The sequence below is a fragment of the Podarcis pityusensis genome, assembly GCF_964106645.2.
Source record: "Podarcis pityusensis genome assembly, contig: HAP1_SCAFFOLD_74, whole genome shotgun sequence".
Taxonomy (NCBI): Eukaryota; Metazoa; Chordata; class Lepidosauria; order Squamata; family Lacertidae; genus Podarcis; species Podarcis pityusensis.
The window spans coordinates 197,027-218,465 of record NW_028293404.1 but is presented as its reverse complement, the minus strand read 5'-3'; positions in this window follow the sequence as shown (position 1 = coordinate 218,465).

Here is a 21,439-nt window from a genome sequence, read left to right as displayed (position 1 = left end):
ATGAGCAAACCATCTCGCAGCTGGAACTCGTCGGTCGCTGCCGTGCCCCTGTGCACCTCTGCCATCTTTGCTTGCGCGAAGGAGTCATCCTGCAACGCTCGTCGCACCGCATCCAGGTCAACTGTCGCCGCCGCGCACGCCCACACTGTCGGTGCGAAGATGTGCATGGCGGCCGCTGGCGTTGCCTCCTCCAGATACTGTGGCTTACGGGAGAGAGCATCCGCCATGATGTTGGTGTCCCCCGGGACATACTCTATTCGGAAGTCGAAATTCGCAAAGAACTCAGCCCAACGTATCTGCCTCTGGTTCAGGAACTGTGCCGTGCGCCAGTGCTCTAGATTCTTGTGGTCCGTGCAGACCTGCACCGTGTGCTTGGCGCCGATCAGGAAGTGTCTCCACGCTTTGAACGCTGCATGAATGGCCAGCAACTCCCTGTCCCAGATGGTGTAGTTCTGTTCGGACTTGCTGAGCTTCCTTGAGTAAAACGCTCCCGGCCTCCAAACCCCCTGCGGGTCTTTCTGCAGCAGGACTGCTCCCACGGCTCTGTCCGAAGCGTCTGTCTCCACCCTCATCGGCCTGCTGGGGTTGACATGAAGCAGCTGCTCTTCCGACGCGAAGAGACGCTTGAGTGCCTGAAAGGACTGCTCCGCCTGCTCTGTCCAGATGAACTTCTTTTTCTTGGAGCTGAGCGTGTCCGTGATGGCCGCTGTCTGCATCGCAAAGCCTTTGATAAACTTGCGATAGAAGTTCGCAAAGCCGACAAACCGTTGGACCTCCTTCCGGTTGCGTGGGCTTTTCCAATCCAACACTGCTCGGACCTTGGCGCTGTCCATGGCGAGCCCTTTATCAGACAACTTGTAGCCCAGGAAATCCACCTCCGTCACGTCGAATTGGCACTTCTCCAGCTTGGCGTAAAGCCTATGTTGCTGTAGCCTGCTCAGCACTTCCTTGACGTGTCTGTCATGCTCCTGCTGCGATTCCGAAAAGATCAGGATGTCATCCAAGAAACAGACGCACGTCTTGTAGAGGAGCCCCGCCAACACGTGATGCATGAAAGCTTGAAAAACGTGGGAGCCATTTTGCAATCCAAAAGGCATAACTCTATATTCGTAGGTGCCCAGGGGCGTGAACATGGCTGTCTTCCACTCATCTCCCTCCCGCATGCGAATGAGGTTGTATGCCCCTCGCAGGTCCAACTTGGTGAACACTCTGCCCTTCCGTACCTTTGCGAGGAGGTCGTCGATTCGGGGCATGGGGAAGTCCGATGGCTTGGTCACACTGTTCAAGATGCGAAAGTCCACTACAAGTCTTTTTTGGGGCGTGTCCCGCTTCTTAACAAAGAATACCGGACTGCCCCCCGCTGCCTTGGACTCTCGGATGAAACCGCGCTCCAAATTATGATCTATGAACTCTTTGAGTTCCTGCAGTTCGTCCTCAGACATGGAATACAGCTTCCCTTTGGGCAGCGCCGCCCCCGGCAGCAGGTCAATTTTGCAGTCATATGGTCTGTGGGGGGGTAGCCTGTCTGCCTCCTTCTCGCAGAAAACCTCCAAAAATTCTGCGTACTTGTGGGGAACCGCTTGCAGCGTGCCTAGCTGCAGCTGTGACTCCTCTTCCCCTCCTTCCTGCCTGGGCACGATGCAGTGTTCAGCGCAAAAGGAAGAGCCGAAGGTCAGCTGCCTCTGGTACCAAGCCAGCGTCGGGCTGTGCTTGTCCAGCCAACTCATGCCCAATACAATGGGCGTGTCCGATAGTTGAGTGACATTGAAGCTGATGATTTCCCTGTGATTCCCAAGTCGCATCACCATTGGTGGCGTCTGCTTCACCACTTGCCCCCCTAGCAGCTCCCTGCCATCCACCGTGACAACCTGCAGGGGCAGCGTGGCAGGCAGCAACTGTATAGCGTGCCGGTCGACAAAGTCCTGCCCTATAAAGTCCGCATTGCTTCCGGAGTCAATGGTGATTGGCACGTCCATGGTGATTCCATTGGGCAACTGGAGCGACGCGGTGAGCTTCACTACCGGTTTGGGCGGGAGGGGGTCCATGGGCTGTAAAATCTCTGGGGACTGCTTCACTGACACGTCTGGCTGGGCCCCAGTGCCTCTTCCTCCAACCAGACTCCTTCGTTTCCCTGCTGTGGTTGTCCTTGCTGCGTTGCTGCAGTTACCATTGCTGAGGCTGCAGTGTGCTTGTGGAGCCTCTGGGGACACTCTTTCGCCATATGCTGTGGATCATCGCAGATGTAACACTTCCTGTTCCCTCTAGGAGGCTTCGCTTTCACTGCTGCCGGTGCTAGGGCTCTGGCTGCTGACTGAGCCCTTGCACCTCCAACCTCCATAGGTTCCGCTCCTCCTCCTGGCGGAGGCGTGGATTGCGCACGCGCTGCTTCTCTGGGAAGGAAGGAGGAGCCCCTGGCTGGTTCGCGCCCTCCACGCCCTTCGTCCCTGCTCCACGGACGTCCTTCCAGCCGCACCCCCACCGCCAGCGCCCTCTGAACGATCTCCTGCGTGGTCCGGGGTCTCTCCCCCCTCGCAATTTCATCTTTAACCGAGCCGTGCAATCCCTCCCAAAACAGGTCTCTTACAGGAGCCGAATCTCTGTCCCATTCCAGGGCACTGACCAAAGCGAAAAAGCGGGCATGGTACTGCCTTACGCTGGCCCTCCCTTGCTTCAGTCCATGTATCTCCTGCCGAGCAAGATCCACGTCAATGCTTGATAAAAAGCACCCATCCATCGCTTTAATAAAGGCATCCGCATTTTGGAGCGCCGGATCCTTATCTCTCCACAAATTGCGCAGCCATGCTTTAGCATCTCCATGCAAATGGGACATGATGAATCCCACCTTCTCTTGCTCATCTCTAAAGTCTTTGTTCAGCAGTTGCAGTGCACACATTACATCTGCTCTAAAGTTGGGGTACTGTTGCAAATTCCCATCGAAGTGAGAGACCAGACCGCCTGTTCGTCTCCCCAACCCAATCCCCTCCGGTTTGGGTGTCAGTTGCCCATGCTTCGTAAGCACTTCCAACCTGACCTGGAGATCCCTGTAGGCGGCAGCTGCGTCCTCCTCTCTCTTCCTGGATGCAAGAGCCTCGGCATTCAGTCGTGACACTGCTTCTCTGAGTTCCGCTATCTGCTGTTCGGTCGTCATTTTGTCTGCCGTTCGTGAGCTCGCTAGTAGGCACCCGCTTTCTCTCCTCTCCGCGAGGCTGTAGATGCCCACAATTTATGCTGACGGAGCTTACTGTCAGAGTTGCTTCCAGATCCTAGCTCACAGAGGATCACGCTAGCCAGCGATCATTAAATAAAAGTCTTTATTGAGTTACAGTTTCCATTCTCAAGCTGCTGCGTGCAACCCTACGTCTAATGGTTAGATCGGCGAAGCTCCGTCTGAGTCTCCGCCCCTTGTACACCAACTTAATATCCTAGCCCTGCTCCACCTTTTCCGCCTGACTGTTCTTCTCTGGGTCCCTCTGCCCCCCGGGGTCTCTTCCTTCCGGGATTCCGCTGACGCTGACCCCCCTGACTCTTCTCCCTCCTTTCGGCGGGCTTTAGGACCTGGCTCCCTTTCCGGGCTGCCTACTGCGCCACCTTCCTGTGCATTTGAACTTGGCACGCGCGCCCAACCTTCCACCTTCCGTCTGACCGTTTCTTCGCTCCCCGATGGAGGTGTGGCCACTCCTGACTCGTGCCCTCCCCCCTGTTGTGAGCTGCCAGCGCTTGATCCCTGGCGCCCTTCCTCTTCCCTGCTCTCTGGCGGTGACGCTGGTCCTGATTTCCAACTGCTCCCCTCTGAGTCCCCTCTGGCTCTATCTTCCTGGGGTGTCCCCCTAGGCTCCCCCCTTGCCCTGGCCACTGGTGCTCCTTTCTGTGAATCTTCTGATTCACTGGAAAGACTCGGAGATCTCGGGTCGTCGTCATCACTCATCTTTTCTTCTGCCTCCTCTCCCTCGCTCTCTGTTTCCTCCCTTGCCCTTGCCTCTGCTCCTGAACCCCTGACACTCATCTTTTCTTCTGCCTCCTCCCCCTCGCTCTCTGTTTCCTCCCTTGCCCTTGCCTCTGCTCCTGAACCCCTGACAGACATGTTTATTATCAGCCCAAACCAAGCATAGGTGTTTTGGTTCCATCTCAATAGAAAGAGGACGAATAAGCTTGCATTGTTCTTTCGATGTTCAGTCCCCCACAAATAGCAAAGCAAAGTGTAAAAAGCCTAAACAAAGCCAAACAGGTTGTTTTGGGTTGCAGCAACATAGAAAGAAGAATCTTGGATTTTGCTTATTTCGTGTTCTTTGGTGTTAATGCACATTGAACCAGAAATCGCAAAGTGTGTGTATGCAGACCAAAATAACACAACACCGTTGTCAGGGGTTCAGGAGCAGAGGCACAGGAAAGGGAGGAAATAGAGAGCGAGGGGGAGGAGTCCGAAGGAAATGTTAGCGATGACAGCGGTCCGAGGTCTCTGAGTCTTTCCAGCGAATCGGAAGATTCACAGAAAGGGGCTCCCATGGTCAGAGCAAGGGGGGTGCCGAGGGGGACACCCCAGGAAGAAGGGGCCAGAGGGGACTCAGAGAGCAGCAGTTGGAAATCAGGACCAGCGTCCACACCAGAGTGCAGTAGGGGGGAGGAGTCCCAGGCATCGGGATCAGGCGGCGCACTGCCAGTGGGAGGACATGAGTCAGGATTGGCCACGCCTCCATCGGGGAGCGAGGAAACGGTTGAGAGGAAGGTTGAAGGCTGGGCGCGCGCGCCAAGTTCAAATGTACAGGAGGGCGGCGCAGTTGGCAGCCCGGATAGCGAGCCAGGTCCCAAAGCCCGCCGAAAAGAGGGGGAGGAGTCAGGGGGGTCAACGTCAGCGTCAGAAGAATCCAGGAAGGAAGGGACCCCGGGGGGTAGCAGGACCCAGAGGAGAAAGGAGAGACGGAAGAGGTGGAGTAAGGCTAGAATCTTAAACTGGTGTACAGGGGGCGGAGACTCAGATGGAGCTTCGCCGATCTAACCCCTAGACGTAGAGCCGGGGCGCTGCGGCTTGAAAATGGAAACTGTATGTCAGAGTTGCTTCCAGATCCTAGCTCACAGAGGATCACGCTAGCCAGCGATCATTAAATAAAAGTCTTTATTGAGTTACAGTTTCCATTCTCAAGCTGCTGCGTGCAACCCTACGTCTAATGGTTAGATCGGCGAAGCTCCATCTGAGTCTCCGCCCCTTGTACACCAACTTAATATCCTAGCCTTGCTCCACCTTTTCCGCCTGACTGTTCTTCTCTGGGTCCCTCTGCCCCCCGGGGTCTCTTCCTTCCGGGATTCCTCTGACGCTGACGCTGACCCCCCTGACTCTTCTCCCTCCTTTCGGCGGGCTTTAGGACCTGGCTCCCTTTCCGGGCTGCCTACTGCGCCACCTTCCTGTGCATTTGAACTTGGCACGCGCGCCCAACCTTCCACCTTCCGTCTGACCGTTTCTTCGCTCCCCGATGGAGGTGTGGCCACTCCTGACTCGTGCCCTCCCCCCTGTTGTGAGCTGCCAGCGCTTGATCCCTGGCGCCCTTCCTCTTCCCTGCTCTCTGGCGGTGACGCTGGTCCTGATTTCCAACTGCTCCCCTCTGAGTCCCCTCTGGCTCTATCTTCCTGGGGTGTCCCCCTAGGCTCCCCCCTTGCCCTGGCCACTGGTGCTCCTTTCTGTGAATCTTCTGATTCACTGGAAAGACTCGGAGATCTCGGGTCGTCGTCATCACTCATCTTTTCTTCTGCCTCCTCTCCCTCGCTCTCTGTTTCCTCCCTTGCCCTTGCCTCTGCTCCTGAACCCCTGACACTGTACTTCAATAAAGACTTTTGTACATTACTGCCGGCTAGCGTTGGTCCTCTGTGAGCTGGGACCTGGAGCCAGCTCTGACAGTAAGCTCCATCTCCAAAAGTTTTGCAGCAAAAACCTCGTAACGTGAGTGGACGCAGCGAGGGAAGAAGATTGGTGCTTCGCGAGCTCACAAAAGTCAGGCAAGATGACTACAGAACAGCAACTAGCAGCCCTGCAAAATGCAGTGACACAACTCAACGCGGAGGTACTCGCATCCAGGAAAAGGGAAGAGGAAGCGGCTGCCGCCTGCAGGGATCTCCAAGCCAGGTTGGAAGTGCTTGCTAAGCAGGGGCAACCCGGACTCAAATCAGAGGGGATTGGGCTGGGGAAAAGAGGAGGCAGCCTGGTATCTCATTTCGATGGGAATTTGCAGCAGTACCCTAACTTCCGAGCAGACGTGCTGTTTGCGCTGGAACTGCTGGATAAAGACTTTAGAGATGAGCAAGAGAAGGTGGGGTTTATCTTGTCCCATTTGCATGGGGAAGCTAAAGCGTGGCTGCGCAATCTGTGGAGAGATAAGGATCCGGCGCTCCAAAATGCGGATGCATTCATTAAAGCGATGGATTCGTGTTTTTTATCAAATATAGACATTGATATCGCCAGAAAAGACATACATGGGCTCAAACAAGGCAGAGCCAGTGTAAGGCAGTACCATTCCCGCTTTTTTGCATTAGTCCATGCGCTGGGATGGGAGAAGGATTCTGCCCCAGCCAGAGACCTTTTTTGGGAAGGCTTGAATGCAAATGTGAAAGATGAGATTGCAAGGGGGGAGAGACCAAAGAGCACTCAGGAGGTTGTCCAGCGGGCGCTGCAAATTGGGGTGCGTCTGGAAGAACGTCCATGGAACAGAGAAGAAGGACGTTGGGGACGTACGCCAGTGAGAGCACCTCCCCTCTTTCCCAAGGATGCAGCGCGTGCGCAATCCACACCTCCGCAGGGAGGGGGAGAGGAACCGATGGAGATTGGAGGCGCCAGGGCTCAGTCAGCAACCAGAGCCCTAACACCGGGAGCAGTCAAAGCGAAGCCTCCTAGAGGGAACAGGAAGTGCTACATCTGCGACAGTGCTCAGCACATGGCGAAAGAGTGTCCCCAGAGGCTCCACAAGCACACTGCAGCCTCAGCAACAGTAACAGACGCAACTCAGCAGAGAGAACCACAGCAGGGAAACGACAGAGTCTGGCTGGAGGAAGAGGCACTGGGGCCCAGCCAGACAAGTCAATGAAGCCGTCCCCAGAGATTTTGCAGCCCACAGACCCCCTCCCGCCCAAACCAGTGGTGCAGCTCACAGCATCGCTCCAACTACCCAATGGACTCACTATGGAAGTGCCGATTACCATTGACTCTGGTAGTAACGCAGACTTCATAGGACTGGATTTCATTCAAGAGCACAACATAGCACTCCTGCCAGCCACGCTGCCTCTGAAGGTTGTCACGGTGGATGGCAGGGAATTGCTGGGGGGGCAGGTGGTGCAGCAAACGCCTCCGATGGTGATGCAAATTGGGAATCACCGAGAAGTCATCAGCTTCAATGTCACCCAACTGTCGGACACGCCTATAGTATTAGGCATGAGTTGGCTGCACAGGCACAGCCCAGCATTGGCGTGGTACCAGCGACAACTGACCTTCGGCTCCTCATACTGTGCGGAACATTGCATTCTGCCTAGCCCGGAAGGGGAAGAGGATGACCCGCAGCTACAATTAGGCACGCTGCAAGCAGTGCCACTCAAGTACGCAGCGTTTTTGGAGGTTTTCTGCGAGAAGGAAGCGGACAAGCTGCCTCCCCACAGGTCCTATGACTGCAAGATTGACCTCCTGCCAGGGCCGACGCTGCCAACCGGGAAACTGTATTCCATGTCTGAAGACGAGCTGCAGGAACTCAGGGAGTTCATAGACCTCAACTTGAAGCGCGGTTTCATCCAGGAGTCGAAGGCAGTGGGGGGCAGTCCTGTATTCTTTGTGAAGAAGAAGGACACGCCCCAAAAAAGGCTTGTGGTGGACTATAGAATCTTGAACTCGAAAACCAAGCCCACAGCCTTTCCCATGCCCAAGATAGATGACCTGCTCGCAACGGTGAGGAAAGGACGCGTTTTCACAATGTTGGATCTGCGAGGGGCGTACAACCTGATTCGCATACGGGAGGGCGACGAATGGAAGACTGCCATGTTCACGCCCCTGGGCACCTATGAATACAGAGTTATGCCCTTTGGATTACAAAATGGCTCCCACTGTTTTCAAGCCTTCATGCATCACGTATTGGCGGGTCTCCTCTACAAGAAATGCGTCTGCTTCCTGGACGACATCCTGATATTTTCAGAATCAGAGGAGACCCACGAGGGAGACGTCAAGGAAGTTCTGCAGAGACTGCAGGAGCACAGGCTGTACGCCAAGCTGGAGAAGTGCCAGTTCGACATGAAGGAGGTAGATTTCCTGGGCTACAAGTTGTCGGACAAGGGGCTCGCCATGGACAGCGCCAAGGTTCGCTCAGTGTTGGACTGGAAGAGCCCGCGCAATCGGAAGGAGGTCCAGCGGTTTGTCGGTTTCGCCAACTTTTACCGCAAGTTCATCAAGGGGTTCGCGATGCAGACGGCGGCCATTACCGACACGCTCAGCTCCAAGAAGAAGAAGTTCATCTGGACGGAGCAAGCGGAGCAGTCCTTTCAGAAACTCAAGCGTCTCTTCTCATCCGAAGAGCAGCTACTGCATGTGAATCCCAGCATACCGATGAGGGTTGAAACGGACGCCTCAGACAGAGCCGTGGGAGCAGTACTGTTGCAGCAAGACCCGCATGGGGACTGGAGACCGTGTGCCTTCTACTCCAGGAAGCTCAGCAAGTCAGAGCAGAACTACACCATCTGGGACAGGGAGTTGCTGGCCATTCATGCAGCATTCAAGGCGTGGCGGCACTTCCTCATTGGAGCCAAACACACAGTGCAGGTCCGCACGGACCATAAAAACCTGGAGTACTGGCGCACGGCAAGGTTCCTGAACCAGAGGCACATACGATGGGCGGAGTTCTTTGCGGATTTCGACTTCAGGATAGAGTACATCCCAGGCGACAACAACATCATGGCGGATGCACTGTCCAGAAAGCCGCAATACCTCGAGGAGGCGGCACCAGCAGCGGCCAAGCACATTTTCGCACCGAAAGCGTGGGCGTGCTGTCAGAGTTGCTTCCAGATCCTAGCTCACAGAGGATCACGCTAGCCAGCGATCATTAAATAAAAGTCTTTATTGAGTTACAGTTTCCATTCTCAAGCTGCTGCGTGCAACCCTACGTCTAATGGTTAGATCGGCGAAGCTCCATCTGAGTCTCCGCCCCTTGTACACCAACTTAATATCCTAGCCTTGCTCCACCTTTTCCGCCTGACTGTTCTTCTCTGGGTCCCTCTGCCCCCCGGGGTCTCTTCCTTCCGGGATTCCTCTGACGCTGACGCTGACCCCCCTGACTCTTCTCCCTCCTTTCGGCGGGCTTTAGGACCTGGCTCCCTTTCCGGGCTGCCTACTGCGCCACCTTCCTGTGCATTTGAACTTGGCGCGCGCGCCCAACCTTCCACCTTCCGTCTGACCGTTTCTTCGCTCCCCGATGGAGGTGTGGCCACTCCTGACTCGTGCCCTCCCCCCTGTTGTGAGCTGCCAGCGCTTGATCCCTGGCGCCCTTCCTCTTCCCTGCTCTCTGGCGGTGACGCTGGTCCCGATTTCCAACTGCTCCCCTCTGAGTCCCCTCTGGCTCTATCTTCCTGGGGTGTCCCCCTAGGCTCCCCCCTTGCCCTGGCCACTGGTGCTCCTTTCTGTGAATCTTCTGATTCACTGGAAAGACTCGGAGATCTCGGGTCGTCGTCATCACTCATCTTTTCTTCTGCCTCCTCCCCCTCGCTCTCTGTTTCCTCCCTTGCCCTTGCCTCTGCTCCTGAACCCCTGACACGTGCGCTTCAGCAACCGTGGACCTGGATGCTGTACGTCGAGCACTGCAGGAGGACCCCTTCGCACAAGCCAAGATGGAGGAGGTGCACAGGGGCACGGCGGAGGACGGCGAGTTCCAGATACGCGACGGATTGCTCATCCGCAGAGGGGCCCTCTACGTACCGGGAGACGACCTCCGCGCGAAAGTACTGCAGCAGTTGCACGACGCACCCACCGCCGGGCACTTTGGCAAAGAGAAGACGGTAGAATTAGTAGCCAGAGATTTTTGGTGGCCCAAGATGCGGGGGGAAGTCGCGGATTACGTCTCGAGGTGCGACACCTGCCAAAGGGCCAAGTCAGTGCACAAACCGCCGGCGGGACTGCTCGAACCGCTGCAGACACCGCTCGAACCGTGGGAGAGGGTGGCCCTGGACTTTGTCACGGATCTACCCAGCTCGAGGGGCAAGACGGCAGTGCTAGTGGTGGTGGACATGTTCACCAAAATGGCCCACTTCATTCCGTGCGCGAAGGTGGCCACGGCGGAACAGACCGCCAAACTGTTCATAGACCACGTGTTCAGGGTTCACGGTCTGCCACGGTCTATCCTGTCCGACCGGGGGCGACAGTTCATCTCGAACTTCTGGCAGAAGCTGATGGGTTTCCTGAACGTCAAGATCAACCTAGCGTCGGCGAGACACCCGCAGACGAACGGACAAGCGGAGCGAGTCAACGCCATCATGCAGCAGTACCTGCGATGCTACGCAAATCAGCAGCCGGCAACATGGGTGGACTACCTGCCGCTCGCTGAGTTCGCCTACAACAACACGAAGCACGTGTCCACGGGGGTGACACCGTTCTTCGCCAACAACGGGAGGCATCCCAGAACCTTCCCGGGATTAGCGAGAGCGGGGGAGGGGGAGCCACAGGCAGCGGAAGCCTTAGCATCAGAGTTGCAGGAGGTTCACGAACAGCTTCGGAGGCAGTTAGAACTAGCAAAGCACGCATACAAACTGCAGGCTGACTAGCACAGAAGGGTTGGGGAAGACATACAGGTGGGAGACTGGGTTTGGTTAGCAGCCCAGGCAGTGCCGGCCAGATCGTTAGCGAAGAAGAAGCTAGGGCATAAGCAGCTAGGACCTTACCAAGTCGAGGCACAGGTCAATCCAGTGGCCTTCCGGTTGACACTGCCGGAGGGATCCAGAATGCACCCAGTTTTCCATAGATCAGTGCTCACGCCCTACAAAGCACCTCATAGATTTCAGGAGCCAGGCACGGCACCAGACCCGTTCAGGGAGACGCCCACAAGGGGGGGGTCGCCAAGGCGGGAACCCGTCAACGAGGTCACAGAGATTTTAGACTCGAGATGGGGGGAAGAGGGAGTAGAATATCTTCTCGCCAGAGAAGGTACCCCGGCCAGCGCCAACAGTTGGGTGCCAGACTATGCCTTGGACGAACCTCTTCTCAAGGACGAGTTTCATGCCCTTTTCCCACACAGGCCCATGCCAGCCGAGTATTTCGACGACTGGCTTTTCACACCCACATTTTCAGCCAGCACATTCCAGGGGTTCACCTCGGACGAGGAACCGGCACTAGAAACACGTTCCCCGGAGGGATCACCCTCGGGGTCTGCCTCCGACCGTTCCTATTGGTGGGACGATCGACCAGAGGAGCAGTGGCGCAGGAAGTGGCTGGGGGGTCCTTGGCAGGCAACGTCCCCGGAGGAGACCGGGGGAGAGACGGACATGGACGTGTTGGGGGAGGACCTTGGGTTCGAGCACGGCGGCAAAGAGATGGAAGCAGAGGAAATTGAGGTCGGCGAGAGCACGGAGGACGAGCCGGACTTATCCGGCTGGATGCACGCCACGGGGGACGAACTGTATCCGGCACTCACCCCCACAACGACGGAGCACCCAGTACCCACACCTGAAGGAGGGGAGGGGGGAAGGGGGGGCTTCGAGGGGGGGATGGATGTCAGGGGTTCAGGAGCAGAGGCACAGGAAAGGGAGGAAATAGAGAGCGAGGGGGAGGAGTCCGAAGGAAATGTTAGCGATGACAGCGGTCCGAGGTCTCTGAGTCTTTCCAGCGAATCGGAAGATTCACAGAAAGGGGCTCCCATGGTCAGAGCTAGGGGGGTGCCTAGGGGGACACCCCAGGAAGAAGGGGCCAGAGGGGACTCAGAGAGCAGCAGTTGGAAATCAGGACCAGCGTCCACACCAGAGTGCAGTAGGGGGGAGGAGTCCCAGGCATCGGGATCAGGCGGCGCACTGCCAGTGGGAGGACATGAGTCAGGATTGGCCACGCCTCCATCGGGGAGCGAGGAAACGGTCGAGAGGAAGGTTGAAGGCTGGGCGCGCGCGCCAAGTTCAAATGTACAGGAGGGCGGCGCAGTTGGCAGCCCGGATAGGGAGCCAGGTCCCAAAGCCCGCCGAAAAGAGGGGGAGGAGTCAGGGGGGTCAACGTCAGCGTCAGAAGAATCCAGGAAGGAAGGGACCCCGGGGGGTAGCAGGACCCAGAGGAGAAAGGAGAGACGGAAGAGGTGGAGTAAGGCTAGAATCTTAAACTGGTGTACAGGGGGCGGAGACTCAGATGGAGCTTCGCCGATCTAACCCCTAGACGTAGAGCTGGGGCGCTGCGGCTTGAAAATGGAAACTGTACTTCAATAAAGACTTTTGTACATTACTGCCGGCTAGCGTTGGTCCTCTGTGAGCTGGGACCTGGAGCCAGCTCTGACAGTAAGCTCCATCTCCAAAAGTTTTGCAGCAAAAACCTCGTAACGTGAGTGGACGCAGCGAGGGAAGAAGATTGGTGCTTCGCGAGCTCACAAAAGTCAGGCAAGATGACTACAGAACAGCAACTAGCAGCCCTGCAAAATGCAGTGACACAACTCAACGCGGAGGTACTCGCATCCAGGAAAAGAGAAGAGGAAGCGGCTGCCGCCTGCAGGGATCTCCAAGCCAGGTTGGAAGTGCTTGCTAAGCAGGGGCAACCGGGACTCAAATCAGAGGGGATTGGGCTGGGGAAAAGAGGAGGCAGCCTGGTATCTCATTTCGATGGGAATTTGCAGCAGTACCCTAACTTCCGAGCAGACGTGCTGTTTGCGCTGGAACTGCTGGATAAAGACTTTAGAGATGAGCAAGAGAAGGTGGGGTTTATCTTGTCCCATTTGCATGGGGAAGCTAAAGCGTGGCTGCGCAATCTGTGGAGAGATAAGGATCCGGCGCTCCAAAATGCGGATGCATTCATTAAAGCGATGGATTCGTGTTTTTTATCAAATATAGACATTGATATCGCCAGAAAAGACATACATGGGCTCAAACAAGGCAGAGCCAGTGTAAGGCAGTACCATTCCCGCTTTTTTGCATTAGTCCATGCGCTGGGATGGGAGAAGGATTCTGCCCCAGCCAGAGACCTTTTTTGGGAAGGCTTGAATGCAAATGTGAAAGATGAGATTGCAAGGGGGGAGAGACCAAAGAGCACTCAGGAGGTTGTCCGGCGGGCGCTGCAAATTGGGGTGCGTTTGGAAGAACGTCCATGGAACAGAAAAGAAGGACGTTGGGGACGTACGCCAGTGAGAGCACCTCCCCTCTTTCCCAAGGATGCAGCGCGTGCGCAATTGTCAGAGTTGCTTCCAGATCCTAGCTCACAAAGGATCACGCTAGCCAGCGATCATTAAATAAAAGTCTTTATTGAGTTACAGTTTCCATTCTCAAGCTGCTGTGTGCAACCCAACGTCTAATGGTTAGATCGGCGAAGCTCCATCTGAGTCTCCGCCCCTTGTACACCAACTTAATATCCTAGCCTTGCTCCACCTTTTCCGCCTGACTGTTCTTCTCTGGGTCCCTCTGCCCCCCGGGGTCTCTTCCTTCCGGGATTCCTCTGACGCTGACGCTGACCCCCCTGACTCTTCTCCCTCCTTTCGGCGGGCTTTAGGACCTGGCTCCCTTTCCGGGCTGCCTACTGCGCCACCTTCCTGTGCATTTGAACTTGGCGCGCGCGCCCAACCTTCCACCTTCCGTCTGACCGTTTCTTCGCTCCCCGATGGAGGTGTGGCCACTCCTGACTCGTGCCCTCCCCCCTGTTGTGAGCTGCCAGCGCTTGATCCCTGGCGCCCTTCCTCTTCCCTGCTCTCTGGCGGTGACGCTGGTCCCGATTTCCAACTGCTCCCCTCTGAGTCCCCTCTGGCTCTATCTTCCTGGGGTGTCCCCCTAGGCTCCCCCCTTGCCCTGGCCAGTGGTGCTCCTTTCTGTGAATCTTCTGATTCACTGGAAAGACTCGGAGATCTCGGGTCGTCGTCATCACTCATCTTTTCTTCTGCCTCCTCCCCCTCGCTCTCTGTTTCCTCCCTTGCCCTTGCCTCTGCTCCTGAACCCCTGACAGCAGCGAAGGGGGTTGAGGTTCCAGTGTATCAGGGGAGGCGGCTCCGGCAGTAGAGAAAGGAGGGAGGTCGGAGCAAGCCACCCTCCCAGAAGGGGAGGGGAGTAGTGAAGGGAGTAGCGTAGCTGTCAAAAGGAAAGTTAGAGGTTGGGGGCGCGCGCCAAGTTCAAATGTAGAGGCGCGCGGAAGTACAGGGAGCCCGGAGGAGGGGCCAGGTCCCAAAGCCCGCAGGAGGGGGCAAGAGCAGTCTGATTCCGCGTCGGAGGAATCCAGGAGGGGCGAAACCCCAGCGGGCAGAAAGACCCTGCGGAAAAGGAAAGAGAGAAAGAGGTGGAGCAGCGCAAGCCTCTTAAACTGGTGCAGGGCGGGGACAGATTCAGAAGGGACTTCAGCGGTCTAAGCCTAGCAGACGTAGGGCTGCGCGCCTCGGATCTGAAGCAAACAATGAACTGCAATAAACACGTTTGTATATAAGAAAAGAAAGGCGTTGGTCTTTTGTGAGCTGAGACTTGAGGCAGCCCTGACAACCACCAACCAAAAAAAAAAGCTATTTTGGGTTCTATCTACATAAAAAGATGATGATATAGCTCTGATTGGGCTAATTTCAAATTGGTGTTTTTGGGGTTAGAATGCACATTCACTCAAAAATCGCAAAGTGACATGTTTGTTATGAGCCCAAACCAAGCATGGGTGTTTTGGTTCAATCTCAATAGAAAGAGGACAAATAAGCTTGGATTGTTCTTTCGATGTTTATTCACCCACAAATAGCAATGCGAACTGCAATATGCCTAAACAAAGCCAAACAGGTTGTTATGATTTCCAGCTGCAAAAAAAGACGAATCTTGGATTTCGCTTATTTCGTGTTCTTTGGTGTTAATGCACATTGATCCAGAAATCAAAAAGTGTGTATATGCAGACCAAAATAACACCGTCTTTGGCCAAACAGGTTGTTTTGATTTCCAGCTACATAGAAAGAAGAATATTGGATTTCGCTTATTTCGTGTTCTTTGGTGTTAATGCACATTGACCCAGAAATCGCAAAATGTTTCTATGCAGATGAACACCACTGTCTTTTCGCTTCCATATGTGTAGAAAGAAGACGAATAAGCTTGGATTGTGCTTATTTCAATTCGCATGGGGTTTTATGGGTGTGCACCAGAATCACACCCAACCAAAGCAAAAAGGTCTTTTGAGTTCCATCTACATAAAAAGAAGATGATAAAGCTCTCAGTGGGGTAATTTCAAATTGGTGTTTTTGGGGTTAGAATGCACATTCACTCAAAAATAGCAGAGTGACATGTTTGTTATCCAAACTAAGCATGGGTGTTTTGGCTCAATCTCGATAGAAAGAGGACAAATAAGCTTGGATTGTTTCAATTCGCATGGGGTTTTATGGGTGTGCACCAGAATCACACCCAACCAAAGCAAAATGGTCTTTTGAGTTCCATCTACATAAAAAGAAGATGATAAAGCTCTGATTGGGGTAATTTCAAATTGGTGTTTTTGGGGTTAGAATGCACATTCACCCAAATATAGCAGAGTGACATGTTTGTTCTCAGCCCAAACTAAGCATGAGTGTTTTGGTTCAATCTCAATAGAAAGAGGACAAATAAGCTTGGATTGTTCTTTCGGTGTTTATTCACCCACAAATAGCAAAGCGAAGTGTAATAAGCGTAAACAAAGCCAAACAGGTTGTTTTGGGTTGCAGCAACATAGAAAGAAGAATCTTGGATTTCGCTTATTTCGTGTTCTTTGGTGTTAATGCACATTGACCCAGAAATCGCAAAGTATGTGTAATGAGACCAAATTAACACAACATTGTCTTTTCGCTTCCATATGTGTAGAAAGAAGACGAATAAGCTTGGATTGTTCTTTCGGTGTATATTGACCCACAAATAGCAGAACGAAATGTAATAAGCCTAAACAAAGCCAAATAGGTTGTTTTGGGTTCCAACTACATAGAACGAAGAATCTTGGATTTCGCTTATTTCAAGTCGTGTTCTTTGCTGTTAATGCACATTGAACCAGAAATCGCAAAGTGTGTGTATGCAGACCAAAATAACACAACACCGTCTTTTCGCTTCCATATGCGTAGAAAGAAGTCGAATCAACTTTGATTGGGCTTATTTCAATTCGAATGGTGTTTTTAGGGTGTGCACCAGCATCACCACCAATCAAAACAAAAAGATATTTTGGGTTCTATCTACATAAAAAGAAGATGATATAGCTCTGATTGGGCTAATTTCAAATTGGTGTTTTTTGTGTTAGAATGCACATTCACTCAAAAATCGCAGACATGTTTCTTATGAGCCCAAACCAAGCATGGGTGTTTTGGTTCAATCTCAATAGAAAGAGGACAAATAAGCTTGGATTGTTCTTTCGGTGTTTATTCACCCACAAATAGCAACGCGAACTGCAATAAGCCAAACAAAGCCAGAGAGGTTGTTTTGATTTACAGCTACATAGAAAGAAGAATCTTGGATTTCGCTTATTTCGTGTTCTTTGGTGTTAATGCACATTGACCCAGAAATCCCAAAGTGTGTGTATGCAGACCAAAATAACACAACTGTCTTTTCGCTTCCATATGCGTAGAAAGAAGGAATAAGCTTTGATTGGGCTTATTTCACTTCGCATGGTGTTTTTAGGGTGTGCACCAGAATCACCCCCAACCAAAGCAAAAAGGTGTTTTGGGTTCCATCTACATAAAAAGAAGATGATATAGCTCTAATTGGGCTAATTTCAAATTGGTGTTTTTGGGGTTAGAATGCACATTCACTCAAAAATCGCAAAGTGACATGTTTGTTATCAGCTCAAACCAAGCATAGGTGTTTTGGTTCCATCTCAATAGAAAGAGGACGAATAAGCTTGCATTGTTCTTTCGGTGTTCAGTCCCCCACAAATAGCAAAGCAAAGTGTAATAAGCCTAAACAAAGCCAAACAGGTTGTTTCGGGTTGCAGCAACATAGAAAGAAGAATCTTGGATTTTGCTTATTTCGTGTTCTTTGGTGTTAATGCACACTGACCCAGAAATCGCAAAGTGTGTGTAATGAGACCAAAATAAGACAACATTGTCTTTTCGCTTCCCTATGCGTAGAAAGAAGACAAATAAGCTTTGATTGTGCTTATTTCAATTCGCATGGGGTTTTATGGGTGTGCACCAGAATCACCCCCAACCAGAGCAAAAAGGTCTTTTGTGTTCCATCTACATAAAAAGGAGATGATAATGCTCTGATTGGGGTAATTTCAAATTGGTGTTTTTGGGGTTAGAATGCACATTCACCCAAATATAGCAGAGTGACATGTTTGTTCTCAGCCCAAACTAAGCATGAGTGTTTTGGTTCAATCTCAATAGAAAGAGGACAAATAACCTTGGATTGTTCTTTCGGTGTTTATTCACCCACAAATAGCAAAGCGAAGTGTAATAAGCGTAAACAAAGCCAAACAGGTTGTTTTGGGTTGCAGCAACATAGAAAGAAGAATCTTGGATTTCGCTTATTTCGTGTTCTTTGGTGTTAATGCACATTGACCCAGAAATCGCAAAGTATGTGTAATGAGACCAAATTAACACAACATTGTCTTTTCGCTTCCATATGTGTAGAAAGAAGACGAATAAGCTTGGATTGTTCTTTCGGTGTATATTGACCCACAAATAGCAGAGCGAAATGTAATAAGCCTAAACAAAGCCAAATAGGTTGTTTTGGGTTCCAACTACATAGAACGAAGAATCTTGGATTTCGCTTATTTCAAGTCGTGTTCTTTGCTGTTAATGCACATTGAACCAGAAATCGCAAAGTGTGTGTATGCAGACCAAAATAACACAACACCGTCTTTTCGCTTCCATATGCGTAGAAAGAAGTCGAATCAACTTTGATTGGGCTTATTTCAATTCGAATGGTGTTTTTAGGGTGTGCACCAGCATCACCACCAATCAAAAGATATTTTGGGTTCTATCTACATAAAAAGAAGATGATATAGCTCTGATTGGGCTAATTTCAAATTGGTGTTTTTTGTGTTAGAATGCACATTCACTCAAAAATCGCAGAGACATGTTTCTTATGAGCCCAAACCAAGCATGGGTGTTTTGGTTCAATCTCAATAGAAAGAGGACAAATAAGCTTGGATTGTTCTTTCGGTGTTTATTCACCCACAAATAACAACGCGAACTGCAATAAGCCAAACAAAGCCGAAGAGGTTGTTTTGATTTACAGCTACATAGAAAGAAGAATCTTGGATTTCGCTTATTTCGTATTCTTTGGTGTTAATGCACATTGACCCAGAAATCCCAAAGTGTGTGTATGCAGACCAAAATAACACAACTGTCTTTTCGCTTCCATATGCGTAGAAAGAAGACGAATAAGCTTTGATTGGGCTTATTTCACTTCGCATGGTGTATTTAGGGTGTGCACCAGAATCACCCCAACCAAAGCAAAAAGGTGTTTTGGGTTCCATCTACATAAAAAGAAGATGATATAGCTCTAATTGGGCTAATTTCAAATTGGTGTTTTTGGGGTTAGAATGCACATTCAGTCAAAAATCGCAAAGTGACATGTTGTTATCAGCCCAAACCAAGCATGGGTGTTTTGGTTCAATCTCAATAGAAAGAGGACAAATAAGCTTGGATTGTTCTTTCGATGTTTATTCACCCACAAATAGCAACGCGAACTGCAATATGCCTAAACAAAGCCAAACAGGTTGTTTTGATTTCCAGCTACATAGAAAGAAGAATATTGGATTTCGCTTATTTCGTGTTCTTTGGTGTTAATGCACATTGACCTAGAAATCGCAAAATGTTTCTATGCAGATCAACATAACCCACCACTGTCTTTTCGCTTCCATATGCGTAGAAAAAAGACGAATAAGCTTTGATTGGGCTTACTTCAATTCGCATGGTGTTTTTGGGTGTGCACCAGAATCACCCCCAACCAAAGCAAAAAGGTATTTTGGGTTCCATCTACATAAAAAGAAGATGATATATCTCTGATTGGGGTAATTTCAAATTGGTGTTTTTGGGGTTAGAATTCACATTCAGCCATATATAGCAGAGTGACATGTTTGTTCTCAGCCCAAACTAAGCATGAGTGTTTTGGTTCAATCTCAATAGAAAGAGGACAAATAAGCTTGGATTGTTCTTTCGGTGTTTATTCACCCACAAATAGCAACGCGAACTGCAATAAGCCAAACAAAGCCAGAGAGGTTGTTTTGATTTACAGCTACATAGAAAGAAGAATCTTGGATTTCGCTTATTTCGTGTTCTTTGGTGTTAATGCACATTGACCCAGAAATCCCAAAGTGTGTGTATGCAGACCAAAATAACACAACTGTCTTTTCGCTTCCATATGCGTAGAAAGAAGGAATAAGCTTTGATTGGGCTTATTTCACTTCGCATGGTGTTTTTAGGGTGTGCACCAGAATCACCCCCAACCAAAGCAAAAAGGTGTTTTGGGTTCCATCTACATAAAAAGAAGATGATATAGCTCTAATTGGGCTAATTTCAAATTGGTGTTTTTGGGGTTAGAATGCACATTCACTCAAAAATCGCAAAGTGACATGTTTGTTATCAGCTCAAACCAAGCATAGGTGTTTTGGTTCCATCTCAATAGAAAGAGGACGAATAAGCTTGCATTGTTCTTTCGGTGTTCAGTCCCCCACAAATAGCAAAGCAAAGTGTAATAAGCCTAAACAAAGCCAAACAGGTTGTTTCGGGTTGCAGCAACATAGAAAGAAGAATCTTGGATTTTGCTTATTTCGTGTTCTTTGGTGTTAATGCACATTGACCCAGAAATCGCAAAGTATGTGTAATGAGACCAAATTAACACAACATTGTCTTTTCGCTTCTATATGCGTAGAAAGAAGTCGAATCAACTTTGATTGGGCTTATTTCAATTCGAATGGTGTTTTTAGGGTGTGCACCAGCATCACCACCAATCAAAAGATATTTTGGGTTCTATCTACATAAAAAGAAGATGATATAGCTCTGATTGGGCTAATTTCAAATTGGTGTTTTTTGTGTTAGAATGCACATTCACTCAAAAATCGCAGAGACATGTTTCTTATGAGCCCAAACCAAGCATGGGTGTTTTGGTTCAATCTCAATAGAAAGAGGACAAATAAGCTTGGATTGTTCTTTCGGTGTTTATTCACCCACAAATAACAACGCGAACTGCAATAAGCCAAACAAAGCCGAAGAGGTTGTTTTGATTTACAGCTACATAGAAAGAAGAATCTTGGATTTCGCTTATTTCGTATTCTTTGGTGTTAATGCACATTGACCCAGAAATCCCAAAGTGTGTGTATGCAGACCAAAATAACACAACTGTCTTTTCGCTTCCATATGCGTAGAAAGAAGACGAATAAGCTTTGATTGGGCTTATTTCACTTCGCATGGTGTATTTAGGGTGTGCACCAGAATCACCCCAACCAAAGCAAAAAGGTGTTTTGGGTTCCATCTACATAAAAAGAAGATGATATAGCTCTAATTGGGCTAATTTCAAATTGGTGTTTTTGGGGTTAGAATGCACATTCACTCAAAAATCGCAAAGTGACATGTTGTTATCAGCCCAAACCAAGCATGGGTGTTTTGGTTCAATCTCAATAGAAAGAGGACAAATAAGCTTGGATTGTTCTTTCGATGTTTATTCACCCACAAATAGCAACGCGAACTGCAATATGCCTAAACAAAGCCAAACAGGTTGTTTTGATTTCCAGCTACATAGAAAGAAGAATATTGGATTTCGCTTATTTCGTGTTCTTTGGTGTTAATGCACATTGACCCAGAAATCGCAAAATGTTTCTATGCAGATCAACATAACCCACCACTGTCTTTTCGCTTCCATATGCGTAGAAAAAAGACGAATAAGCTTTGATTGGGCTTACTTCAATTCGCATGGTGTTTTTGGGTGTGCACCAGAATCACCCCCAACCAAAGCAAAAAGGTATTTTGGGTTCCATCTACATAAAAAGAAGATGATATATCTCTGATTGGGGTAATTTCAAATTGGTGTTTTTGGGGTTAGAATTCACATTCAGCCATATATAGCAGAGTGACATGTTTGTTCTCAGCCCAAACTAAGCATGAGTGTTTTGGTTCAATCTCAATAGAAAGAGGACAAATAAGCTTGGATTGTTCTTTCGGTGTTTATTCACCCACAAATAGCAACGCGAACTGCAATAAGCCAAACAAAGCCAGAGAGGTTGTTTTGATTTACAGCTACATAGAAAGAAGAATCTTGGATTTCGCTTATTTCGTGTTCTTTGGTGTTAATGCACATTGACCCAGAAATCCCAAAGTGTGTGTATGCAGACCAAAATAACACAACTGTC